Source organism: Anomaloglossus baeobatrachus, chromosome 2 (assembly GCF_048569485.1).
Source record: "Anomaloglossus baeobatrachus isolate aAnoBae1 chromosome 2, aAnoBae1.hap1, whole genome shotgun sequence".
NCBI classification, from domain to species: Eukaryota; Metazoa; Chordata; class Amphibia; order Anura; family Aromobatidae; genus Anomaloglossus; species Anomaloglossus baeobatrachus.
The window spans coordinates 355,387,261-355,400,814 of NC_134354.1; the positions used below are offsets into that span (position 1 = coordinate 355,387,261).

At 40.0% G+C, this 13,554-nt stretch overlaps 2 non-coding genes across 2 annotated transcripts; both read right to left on the minus strand.

Annotated features, from left to right (window-relative positions):
* Positions 1-7,740: 7,740 nt before the first annotated feature.
* TRNAV-CAC (transfer RNA valine (anticodon CAC)) lies at positions 7,741-7,813 on the minus strand. Its single transcript has one exon. It is a non-coding gene; the product is annotated as a tRNA-Val (tRNA).
* A 3,681-nt stretch (positions 7,814-11,494) lies between these two features.
* TRNAV-CAC (transfer RNA valine (anticodon CAC)) lies at positions 11,495-11,567 on the minus strand. The gene has a single exon. It is a non-coding gene; the product is annotated as a tRNA-Val (tRNA).
* Between the last annotated feature and the right edge of the window lie 1,987 nt (positions 11,568-13,554).

Genomic DNA, 13,554 nt, shown 5'->3' on the forward strand with positions numbered 1-13,554 from the left:
TATTCCTACAAAGGGATTTTGCTTAAATTAAAGTTTATATTAAATGTGTTACTTTTTTCTACATAGTTTTGTCTTTTGCTTTTGTATTTATGGGAACTATATTTTTTGAAACAAACAGGATTTTTGTAATATGGGATTATGTTTTCTGCTTAAATGGTAAATAAAAAAGAAATCCAAAATCGTAGTTCTCTTGGTGATGGAAGCCAAAATGAATTGTCATTTGGCAACGAAACCAATAATTTCATATATTACAAGTCGATAGGAAATTACTTCAACACCAAAACAGGATTGGTTTCACTACGGATTGAACCCAGAACCTTCTAAAGCAGACGTGATGACCACTACACTATGAAACCTGTGAAATCCTGCAAAGCAGTGGCAATTGGAGACGAGTTTTGACCGCTAGGGGAAAAAAAAACAATTCGTAGTTCTGTTGGTGATGGAAGCCAAAACATCCCATCATTCGGCAACCAAGCCAAGAACTTTATACATTGTAGCTTAATACGGTATTATTTCAACACAAAAAACAGATTGGTTTTACAGGGGACTGAAACCTGGACCTTTTGCATGTCAAGCAGACGTGATGACCACTACATTATGAAACCTAACAGAAAATTACTGTGTATTGGCTAGCAGAGCAGAATTGTGACTGACGGGGCCTTTTTATTGCTGAAGGAAAGTATTTTTGGTTAATGAAACATTTACAATTTTTATTACATATTTTACTAGTTTTATTCCTACAAAGGGATTTTGCTTAAATTAAAGTTTATATTGAATGTGTTACTTTTTTCTACATAGTTTTGTCTTTTGCTTTTGTATTTATGGGAACTATATTTTACAACTAGTACAACTAGGCAGCTGGGGATTGGAATCCACAGCACAGGTTGGCCTGAGCTTTCTGGGCCCCACTGCTGCGAATTGCAGTCTGCAGCCGCCTCAGAAAATGGCATTTTCATAGAAGCGCCATCTTCTGGCGCTGTATCCAACTCTTCCAGCACCTGCCTGCTATACCTGGCTAGCATACAAAAATATTGCGAAGCTCACGTCCTTTTTTTGAAGTTTTTTGGCAAAAAAAATAAAAAATGCTTCCCTGGATTTTCCATTGCCAGTGAAGGTAACACCAAGCAGTGGGGGTTAGCAGCCAGTAGCTGCTTGGATTACCATTAGCTAGCAATACAAAAAATTCAGCGGGAGCCCATATATATTTTTTTTAATTATTTATTTAAATAACTAAAAACAAAATGGGCTTCCCTGTATTTTGATTGCTGGACATCACAGTGCTGTAAAAATAAATCTTTAAAAAAATGACGTAGCGCTCCGCGGTATTTTTGATTCTCAGCGCAGATAAAGCAGACAGCTATGAGTTGCCACCCCCATCTGCCTGCCGTTACCTTGGTTGGCAATCAAAATACAGGGAAGCCCATTAATTTTTTCTATTTAAAAAATAGTTAAAAAAAAAATGACGTTGGGTCCCCCCATTTTTGATAGCCAGCTAGGGTAAAGCAGACGGCTGTAGCCTGAAAACCACAGTTGGCAGCTTTACCGTGGTTGGGGATCCAATGTGGAGGTCCCCTCAGGCTCTTTTTTATAATTATTTTATAAATATTAATAATTACACAATAAAAGTAGGGTCCCCCCCAAATGGGATCACCAGCGAAGGTAAAGCGGACAGCTGTGGTCTGGTATTCTCAGGGTGGGAAGGTCCATAGTTATTGGACCTTCACAGCCTAAAAATAGCAGGCCGCAAGCACCCCAGAAGTGGCGCATCCACTAGATGCGCCAATCCTGGCGCTTCACCCCAGCTCATCCCGTGCCCTGGTGCAGTGGTAAACGGGGTAATAAATCGGGTTGATACTAGCTGTAAAGTCACCTGAGATCAAGCCCAGCAGTTTGTGATGTCATGGCGTCTATTAGATACCCAATGTAACGTCGGGGTGGTGGAACCTCTGGTTTCCCTTGAGGTGGCAGCCAGGCAGGTCACCCCGCCAGAGGGACTGGATGTACGGCAGCCGAAGCACTGGTGGTAGTCAGACAGTCCGTAGGGGAGCAGGAAAGGTGGATGGAGTTCTGGACGGTAGTCCGGGTGACGAGGCTCAGAATCCGAGGCCAGGTGGTAAGGTCAGGCGGGATCTGGAACCTGCTGAGCGATGGAACGGGTCACCAAACAGAGCCAGGGACTGGAGACTGGCGGAGCTGCAGAGATGGTGGAACATCCGCCGAAGTCACCGTCTGGGTACGGGAATGTGCGTGGTTCGGAGCGGCTGGCGTGGCAGGACAGGCTCTACGAGACAGGACAGGGTTAATGCAGGCAAAGCACAAGGCAAAGCAATAGGGGACCTGAATACTAGCTTACTAAACACGTAGAACAGGCCCCGCCCACCAGGAAAGAGAAACCTTATATACCCTGTACCTGTCTAAGCAATATCCTGTTTCTGGGTGCTGGCCCTTTAAGAGAGGGTCAGTGACCGCGCGCGCGCCCTAATGCGCATGCGTGAGGCCCGTGTGCCAGAAGCCAGTCCAGGGAGCGGTTAGGAGGAAGCAGAAGTGCCCGGCTGTGTGTCCACCGTCACAGAGGAGCGCCGGGAGCGGGAAGCAGGACACATGGAGGGTGCAGGCGAGGAGGATGGAACCGGGACCGGGGAGGTGAGCAAGGAACGCCGCCGGGAACCGGGGGGCGGACCACGGGGACCGGAGAGATGGGACCGGGAACCGGGAAGCGTGACACCCAACATCATAAACTGTCAGTACTAACAAAAAAAAAATTCGACAAAAGAAATTTATTTGAAAAAACAGTCCCCAAAACATTTCCTCTTTCACCAATTTATTGTAAGTAAAAAAATAAAGGGGTCCCACGACGAATCTGGACCGTCTAGAATATGGGGGGAGACACTCAGGGAACGTATCCCCCATTTTCTAGGAGAGCGGACCCTTCATGTGAGGAGTGTGGGTGCAATGAATCTGCACTCACTCTCCCCTGGTCCACAGCAGCAGAGTCCATGTCGTAATGGTTGCTACCAAAGCTGCAATGCCCTGCTCATGAGGTAAGGGCATGCCTAATCAGGAGAACTACTGTAGAGGAAGCTCTGCTCACTGGTATATAGGTGCTGAGAGGTAATAATAGATAAAATTAGTGAGTAACCTCGGCACTCTAAATCTCCCAGACTAAGTCAGTAAGTAACAACGGATAGTAATGCAAAATCACTCTTTATTGGTCCGTATTAAGAAAAAAAATTTTTTCATAAGCATATATGTTTTTGTCCAAAACAAGTTACAAATGACGTTTTGGCCTGAGCCTTCGTCAGATTGGACTTATCTGCATGTAATCATGAAAAATGACAATAATCAGTATCACATAAGAGTGAGAGAACAATAACATAAACTCGAACAATGTAGAGGTACAATTGGGATGCAGCAAAAAAATTGCAACACAGCAAGAAATGAAACACATGATACAAATGTCATAATACAGTACAAGGACAATATAGTAATAACAAATATGGGGTCAGAGTAGGCTTAGACAGCTCTGGTACGAAAGAGATGTCAATCATAAAGTAACATGTGCAGTAGGTGTAGAGCTACACTATGCATGGCAGAGCTAATGGGTAGACCGACCATAGAAAAAGAACGAAGAAAAAGTGGAGAAAAAGTGGAGAAAAAATGGAGAAAAAGTGGAGAAAAAGTGGAGAAAAAGTGGAGAAAAAATGGAGAAAAAGTGAAGAAAAAGTGGAGAAAAAGTGGAGAAAAAGTAGAGAAAAAGTAGAGAAAAAGTGGAGAAAAAATGGAGAAAAAGTGGAGAAAAAGTGGAGAAAAAGTGGAGAAAAAATGGAGAAAAAGTGGAGAAAAAGTGGAGAAAAAGTGGAGAAAAAAATGGAGAAAAAGTGGAGAAAAAATGGAGAAAAAGTGGAGAAAAAGTGGAGAAAAAATGGAAAAAAAATGGAGAAAAAGTGGAGAAAAAGTGGAGAAAAAGTGGAGAAAAAGTAGAGAAAAAGTGGAGAAAAAATGGAGAAAAAGTGGAGAAAAAGTGGAGAAAAAGTAGAGAAAAAGTGGAGAAAAAATGGAGAAAAAGTGGAGAAAAAGTGGAGAAAAAGTGGAGAAAAAATGGAGAAAAAGTGGAGAAAAAAATGGAGAAAAAGTGGAGAAAAAAATGGAGAAAAAGTGGAGAAAAAGTGGAGAAAAAGTGGAGAAAAAGTAGAGAAAAAGTGGAGAAAAAATGGAGAAAAAGTGGAGAAAAAGTGGAGAAAAAGTAGAGAAAAAGTGGAGAAAAAATGGAGAAAAAGTGGAGAAAAAGTGGAGAAAAAATGGAGAAAAAGTGGAGAAAAAATGGAGAAAAAGTAGAGAAAAAGTGGAGAAAAAATGGAGAAAAAGTGGAGAAAAAGTGGAGAAAAAGTGGAGAAAAAATGGAGAAAAAGTGGAGAAAAAAATGGAGAAAAAGTGGAGAAAAAGTGGAGAAAAAGTGGAGAAAAAGTAGAGAAAAAGTGGAGAAAAAATGGAGAAAAAGTGGAGAAAAAGTGGAGAAAAAGTAGAGAAAAAGTGGAGAAAAAATGGAGAAAAAGTGGAGAAAAAGTGGAGAAAAAGTGGAGAAAAAATGGAGAAAAAGTGGAGAAAAAATGGAGAAAAAGTGGAGAAAAAATGGAGAAAAAAATGGAGAAAAAGTGGAGAAAAAATGGAGAAAAAGTGTAGAAAAAGTGGAGAAAAAGTGGAGAAGAAGTGTTTGTTCATGCCAGATGGGAGATAAATAATTTTTTACCGGCGCTGTCATTTACTGTAACGTGATCATCGGTGTACGGTGTATACCTGTGATCACGTGAGCGGGGACCGGAAAAACCGTCCTGAATCATGATCTCCAGGGTCTCAGCTAGCCCTGAAACCCCTGAGATTTTCTGACGCTGGGGGGCGTTATTCACTTATTTCTGCCTGCTGTTTATAAACGGCAGATCAGAATAAGGCTACATTAACACGACCGATACATTTTTGCGGTCTGCAAAAAACAGTCCGTTTTTTTTCACGGGTGCATCTGTGTGGCATTTGTTTCCGTTCCGTAGACGGTCCGTATGTCATCTGTTTGTCTTCCGTGTGCCTTCCGTTTTTTTTGTGTACTGCAAAAAAACTGAAGGAGGGTAAATGCATAAATTTACCCAGGATCCATAGCTTCATCCTACATGAGGCGGTCACATGTTCACTCCAGTGCCATTTTCTACTGCTTTTCAAAGCGTAGAGCACTCTGGTCATTTTCTTGTGCTTGTGCACTTCATATCAGTCTTTTCTGTCATTATAATGGCAGAAAGACACATAATGTCCCACTCTCCTGCATTTTGTAATTTTGCACCCTTTGGTGCCTTTCATGTGGCACTAAGGGGTGCTTAGCTTTGCATTTAGCCAAAAAAATGAAAAAAAAAAATGACGTAGGGTTCCCCCTAGTTTTGTAGCCAGCTAGGGTAAAGCAGACGGCTGCAGCCTGCAGACCACAGCTGGCAACCTCACCTTGGCTGGTAATCCAAAACTGAGGGCACCCCACGCTGTTATTTTAAATTAAATAAATAATTTAAAAAAAAAACATGTAGGGGTCCCCGCAAAATTGGATCACCAGCCAAGGTAAAACAGACAGCTGGGGTCTGATATTCTCAGACTAGGGAGGTCCATGGTTATTGGACTCTCCCCAGCCTAAAAATAGCAGGCCGCAGCCGCCCCAGAAGTGGCGCATCCATTAGATGCGCCAATCCTGGTACTTCGCCTTAGCTCATCCCGCGCCCTGGTGCGGTGGCAAACGGGGTAATATATGGGGTTAATACCAGATGTGTAATGTCACCTGGCATCAAGCCCTGGGGTTCGTGATGTCAGGCGTCTAACAGATACCCGACATCACAAACCCAGTCAGTAATAAAAAAAAAAATAGACGACAAACACATTTTTATTTAAAAAAACACTCCCCAAAACATTCCCTCTTTAACCAATTTATTAGAAAGAAAAACAAATCCAGGTCTGGTGTAATCCAAGGGGTTGCCATGACGATCCACACTGTCCCAGTCAATGAAGAGCAGAATGTTCCCCATTGGCTGGGAGAGCAGTGCAATGACCTGAGCTAACATCAATAGGTCAGCCCAGGTCACTGCAGGGCATGACAAGTGCTGCTGTCAGCGAGGTACATTACCTGCACTGATCTCCAGCACACTGACAGCACCTGTCACTGAGTTCAATGACCGCCGCCTTCACAGCCCAGTATCGCGAGAAGCCTGTGACGTCACCGCTAGTCAGTCTCGGGTCGGAAGAAGAGAAGGTAATGTGACAAGCGGCGGCCATGGAGGACAGTGACAGCGCTGAGGTCGGGATGGCGGGACTTCATCACCGCAGGTAAGCCGAGCGGGGCCATGTGTGCAGAGTGTGTGTGTGTGTGTGTACGTGTGTACATGCCGCGGGCAGGAGGGGCGGAGCGAGCTGAGCGGGGAAGTGTGGGCTTCCTGCATGTAACTAGGATAAACATCGGGTTAGTAACCAAAGTGCTTTGGTTGGATACCCGATGTTTATCTTGGTTACCAGCTTGTGGCAGGCTGCCAGCGATGGCTCCTGCACACTGTAGCTGTAAAAAGCCCTGCTTTTTGCTGCTAGAACCGTTCTCGAACGTATTTAGAACTATCGAGCCTTTAGCAAAAAGCTCGAGTTCTAGTTCGATCTAGAACAGCCCCCAATATCACTGGAGCCGCGAACTGAAGAACCTCGAACCGCGCTCAACTCTATTCAACACCGAAAACAGATTGGTTTCACTGGGGATTGAACCAAAGACGTTCTGCATGTGAAGCAGATGTGATGACCACTACACTATGAAACCTTTAAAATCTTGCAAAGTAATGGCAATTAGAGACGAGTTTTGACCGCCAGGGAAAAAAAACCCAAATTCATAGCTCTGTTGGTGATGGAAGCCAAAACATCCCTTCATTCGGCAACAAAGTCAAGAATTTCATATATTGCAGGTTGATAGCAAATTACTTCAACAGCGAAAATGGCTTGATTTTACTGGGGATTGAACCCAGGACCTTCGGCGTTTGAAGTAGACATGATGACCACTCCACTATGAAACCTATGAAATCCTGCAAAGTAATGGCATTTAGAGACAAGTTTTGACCGCCAGGGGAAAAAAAAAAATAATTTGTAGTTCTGTTTGTGATGGAAGCCAAAACATACCGTCATTCGGCAACAATGTCGAGAACTTCATATATTGTAGTTGGATAGCGTATTATTTCAACATTAAGAACAGATTGGTTTCACTGGGGATTGAACCCAGTACCTTCTGCATGTTAAGCAGACGTGATGACCACTACACTATGAAACCTGACGAAAAGTTACTGTGTATTGGCTAGCAGAGCAGAATTGTGACTGACGGGGCCTTTTTATTGCTGAAGGAAAGTATTTTTGGTTAATGAAACATTTACAATTATTATTACATATTTTACCAGTTTTATTCCCACAAAGGGATTTTGCTTTAATTGAAGTTTATATTCAATGTGTTACTTTTTTCTCCATAGTTTGGTCTTTTGCTTTTGTATTTATGGGAACTATATATTTTGAAACAAATAGGATTTTTATAATATGGGATTATGTTTTCTGCTAAAATGGTCAATAAAAAAGAAACCCAAAATCGTAGTTCTCTTTGTGATGGAAGCCAAAATGTATTGTCATTTGGCAACGAAACCAAGAATTTCACATATTACAAGTCGATAGGAAATTACTTCAACACCAAAAACAGATTGGTTTCACTGGGGATTGAACCCAGGACCTTCTGCGTGTGAAGCAGACGTGATGACCACTACACTATGAAACCTTTGAAATCCTGCAAAGTAATGGCAATTAGAGACGAGTTTTGACCGCCAGGGGAAAAAAAACAAATTCGTAGCTCTGTTGGTGATGGAAGCTAAAACATCCAGTTATTCGGCAACAAAGCCAAGAACTTTATATACTGCAGGTTGATAGGGGATTATTTAAACACAAGATCACATGGGTTTCACAGGGGATTGAACCCAGGACCTTCTGCGTGTAAAGCAGACGTGATTTCCACTACACTATGAAACCTTTGAAAGCCTGCAAAGTAATGGCAATTAGAGACGAGTGTTGACCACCAGGGAAAAAAACAAACAAATTCGTAGCTCTGTTTGGGATGGAAGCCAAAACATCCCATCATTCGCCAACAAAGCCAAGAACTTCATATATTGAGGTTTAATTGAGTATTATTTCAACACCAAGAACAGATTGGTTTTACTGGGGATTGAACGCAGGACCTTCTGCGTGTTAAGCAGACGTGATGACCACTACTCTATGTAACCTGATGGAAAGTTACTGTGTATTGGCTAGCAGAGCAGAATTGTGACTGACGGGGCCTTTTTATTGCTGAAGGAAAGTATTTTTGGTTAATGAAACATTTACAATTGTTATTACATTTTGAACCAGTTTTATTCCTACAAAGGGATTTTGTTTTAAAGGAAGTTTACATTGAATGTGTTACTTTTTTCCACATAGTTTAGTTGTTTGCTTTTGTATTTAAAGGAACTATATATTTTGAAACAAACAGGATTTTTATAAGATGGGATTATGTTTTCTGCTAAAATGGTCAATAAAAAAGAAACCCAAAATCGTAGTTCTCTTGGTGATGGAAGCCAAAATATATTATCAGTTGGCAACAAAACAAAGAATTTCATATGTTACAGGTTGATAGCAAATTACTTCAACAGCGAAAACGGCTTGTTTTTACTGGGTATTGAACCCAGGACCTTCTGCGTGTGAAGTAGACGTGATGACGACTCCACTATGAAACCTGTGAAATCCTGCAAAGTAATGGCATTTAGAGACGAGTTTTGACCGCCAGGGGAAAAAAAAAAAAATAATTTGTAGTTCTGTTTGTGATGGAAGCCAAAACATCCCGTCATTCGGCAACAAAGCCAAGAACTTCATATATTGGAGTTGGATAGCGTATGATTCCAACACTAAGAACTGATTGGTTTCACTGGGGATTGAACCCAGGACCTTCTGCGTGTTAAGCAGACATGATGACCACTACACTATCAAACCTGACAAAAAGTTACTGTGTATTGGCTAGCAGAGCAGAATTGTGACTGACGGGGCCTTTTTATTGCTGAAGGAAAGTATTTTTGGTTAATGAAACATTTACAATTAATATTACATATTTTACCAGTTTTATTCCTAGAAAGGGATTTTCCTTAAATTTAAGTTTATATTGAATGTGTTACTTTTTTCTCCATAGTTTGGTCTTTTGCTTTTGTATTTATGGGAACTATATATTTTGAAACAAATAGGATTTTTATAATATGGGATTATGTTTTCTGCTAAAATGGTCAATAAAAAAGAAACCCAAAATCGTAGTTCTCTTGGTGATGGAAGCCAAAATATATTATCAGTTGGCAACAAAACAAAGGATTTCATATGTTACAGGTTGATAGCAAATTACTAGAACAGCGAAAACGGCTTGTTTTTACTGGGGATTGAACCCAGGACCTTCAGCGTGTGAAGTAGACGTGATGACGACTCCACTATGAAACCTGTGAAGTCCTGCAAAATAATGGCATTTAGAGACGAGTTTTGACCGCCAGGGGAAAAAAAAAATAGTTTGTAGTTCTGTTTGTGATGGAAGCCAAAACTTCCCGTCATTCGGCAACAAAGCCGAGAACTTCATATATTGTAGTTGGATAGCGTATGATTTCAACACTAAGAACAGATTGGTTTCACTGGGGATTGAACCCAGGACCTTCTGCGTGTTAAGCAGACGTGATGACCACTACATTATGAAACCTGATGAAAAGTTACTGTGTATTGGCTACAGAGCAGAATTGTGACTGACGGGGCCTTTTTATTGCTGAAGGAAAGTATTTTTGGTTAATGAAACATTTACAATTATTATTACATATTTTACCAGTTTTATTCCTACAAAGGGATTTTGCTTAAATTGAAGTTTATATTGAATGTGTTACTTTTTTCTCCATAGTTTGGTCTTTTGCTTTTGTATTTATGGGAACTATATATTTTGAAACAAATAGGATTTTTATAATATGGGATTATGTTTTCTGGTAAAATGGTCAATAAAAAAGAAACCCAAAATCGTAGTTCTCTTTGTGATGGAAGCCAAAATGTATTGTCATTTGGCAACGAAACCAAGAATTTTACATATTACAAGTCGATAGGAAATTACTTCAACACCAAAAACAGATTGGTTTCACTGGGTATTGAACCAAGGACCTTCTGCGTGTGAAGCAGACGTGATTTCCACTACACTATGAAACCTTTGAAAGCCTGCAAAGTAATGGCAATTAGAGACGAGTTTTGACCGCCAGGGGAAAAAAAAACCAAATTCGTAGCTCTGTTGGGGATGGAAGCCAAAACATCCCATCATTCGGCAACAAAGCCAAGAACTTCATATATTGTAGTTTAATTGAGTATTATTTCACCACCAAGAACAGATTGGTTTTACTGGGGATTGAACGCAGGACCTTCTGCGTGTTAAGCAGACGTGATGACCACTACTCTATGAAACCTTAAGGAAAGTTACTGAGTATTGGCTAGCAGAGCAGAATTGTGACTAACGGGGCCTTTTTATTGCTGAAGGAAAGTATTTTTGGTTAATGAAACATTTACAATTTTTATTACATATTTTACCAGTTTTATTCCTACAAAGGGATTTTGCTTAAAAGGAAGTTTACATTGAATGTGTTACTTTTTTCCACATAGTTTAGTTGTTTGATTTTGTATTTAAAGGAACTATATATTTTGAAGCAAACAGGATTTTTATAATATGGGATTATGTTTTCTGCTAAAATGGTCAATAAAAAAGAAACCCAAAATCGTAGTTATCTTGGTGATGGAAGCCAAAATATATCAGTTGGCAACAAAAGAAAGAATTTCATATGTTACAGGTTGATAGCAAATTACTTCCCATCATTCGGCAACAAAGCCAAGAACTTCATATATTGTAGTTTAATTGAGTATTATTTCAACACCAAGAACAGATTGGTTTTACTGGGGATTGAGCGCAGGACCTTCTGCGTGTTAAGCAGACGTGATGACCACTACTCTGTGAAACCTGATGGAAAGTTACTGTGTATTGGCTAGCAGAGCAGAATTGTCACTGACGGGGCCTTTTTATTGCTGAAGGAAAGTATTTTTTGTTAATGAAACATTTACAATTATTATTACATATTTTACCAGTTTTATTCCCACAAAGGGATTTTGCTTTAATTGAAGTTTATATTCAATGTGTTACTTTTTTCTCCATAGTTTGGTCTTTTGCTTTTGTATTTATGGGAACTATATATTTTGAAACAAATAGGATTTTTATAATATGGGATTATGTTTTCTGCTAAAATGGTCAATAAAAAAGAAACCCAAAATCGTAGTTCTCTTTGTGATGGAAGCCAAAATGTATTGTCATTTGGCAACGAAACCAAGAATTTCACATATTACAAGTCGATAGGAAATTACTTCAACACCAAAAACAGATTGGTTTCACTGGGGATTGAACCCAGGACCTTCTGCGTGTGAAGCAGACGTGATGACCACTACACTATGAAACCTTTGAAATCCTGCAAAGTAATGGCAATTAGAGACGAGTTTTGACCGCCAGGGGAAAAAAAACAAATTCGTAGCTCTGTTGGTGATGGAAGCTAAAACATCCAGTTATTCGGCAACAAAGCCAAGAACTTTATATACTGCAGGTTGATAGGGGATTATTTAAACACAAGATCACATGGGTTTCACTGGGGATTGAACCCAGGACCTTCTGCGTGTAAAGCAGCCGTGATTTCCACTACACTATGAAACCTTTGAAAGCCTGCAAAGTAATGGCAATTAGAGACGAGTGTTGACCACCAGGGAAAAAAAAAAACAAATTCGTAGCTCTGTTTGGGATGGAAGCCAAAACATCCCATCATTCGCCAACAAAGCCAAGAACTTCATATATTGTAGTTTAATTGAGTATTATTTCAACACCAAGAACAGATTGGTTTTACTGGGGATTGAACGCAGGACCTTCTGCGTGTTAAGCAGACGTGATGACCACTACTCTATGTAACCTGATGGAAAGTTACTGTGTATTGGCTAGCAGAGCAGAATTGTGACTGACGGGGCCTTTTTATTGCTGAAGGAAAGTATTTTTGGTTAATGAAACATTTACAATTGTTATTACATTTTGAACCAGTTTTATTCCTACAAAGGGATTTTGCTTAAAAGGAAGTTTACATTGAATGTGTTACTTTTTTCCACATAGTTTAGTTGTTTGCTTTTGTATTTAAAGGAACTATATATTTTGAAACAAACAGGATTTTTATAAGATGGGATTATGTTTTCTGCTAAAATGGTCAATAAAAAAGAAACCCAAAATCGTAGTTCTCTTGGTGATGGAAGCCAAAATATATTATCAGTTGGCAACAAAACAAAGAATTTCATATGTTACAGGTTGATAGCAAATTACTTCAACAGCGAAAACGGCTTGTTTTTACTGGGTATTGAACCCAGGACCTTCTGCGTGTGAAGTAGACGTGATGACGACTCCACTATGAAACCTGTGAAATCCTGCAAAGTAATGGCATTTAGAGACGAGTTTTGACCGCCAGGGGAAAAAAAAAAAAATAATTTGTAGTTCTGTTTGTGATGGAAGCCAAAACATCCCGTCATTCGGCAACAAAGCCGAGAACTTCATATATTGGAGTTGGATAGCGTATGATTCCAACACTAAGAACTGATTGATTTCACTGTGGATTGAACCCAGGACCTTCTGCGTGTTAAGCAGACATGATGACCACTACACTATCAAACCTGACAAAAAGTTACTGTGTATTGGCTAGCAGAGCAGAATTGTGACTGACGGGGCCTTTTTATTGCTGAAGGAAAGTATTTTTGGTTAATGAAACATTTACAATTAATATTACATATTTTACCAGTTTTATTCCTAGAAAGGGATTTTCCTTAAATTTAAGTTTATATTGAATGTGTTACTTTTTTCTCCATAGTTTGGTCTTTTGCTTTTGTATTTATGGGAACTATATATTTTGAAACAAATAGGATTTTTATAATATGGGATTATGTTTTCTGCTAAAATGGTCAATAAAAAAGAAACCCAAAATCGTAGTTCTCTTTGTGATGGAAGCCAAAATGTATTGTCATTTGGCAACGAAACCAAGAATTTCACATATTACAAGTCGATAGGAAATTACTTCAACACCAAAAACAGATTGGTTTCACTGGGGATTGAACCCAGGATTTTCTGAGTGTGAAGCAGACGTGATGACCACTACACTATAAAGCCATTAAAATCCTGCAAAATAATGGCAGTTAGAGACGAGTTTTGACCGCCAGGGGAAAAAAAACAAATTCGTAGCTCTGTTGGTGATGGAAGCTAAAACATCCCGTTATTCGGCAACAACGCCAGGAACTTTATATACTGCAGGTTGATAGGGGATTATTTCAACACCAAGAACACATGGGTTTCACTGGGGATTGAACCCAGAACCTTCTGCGTGTAAAGCAGACATGATTTCCACTACACTATGAAACCTTTGAAAG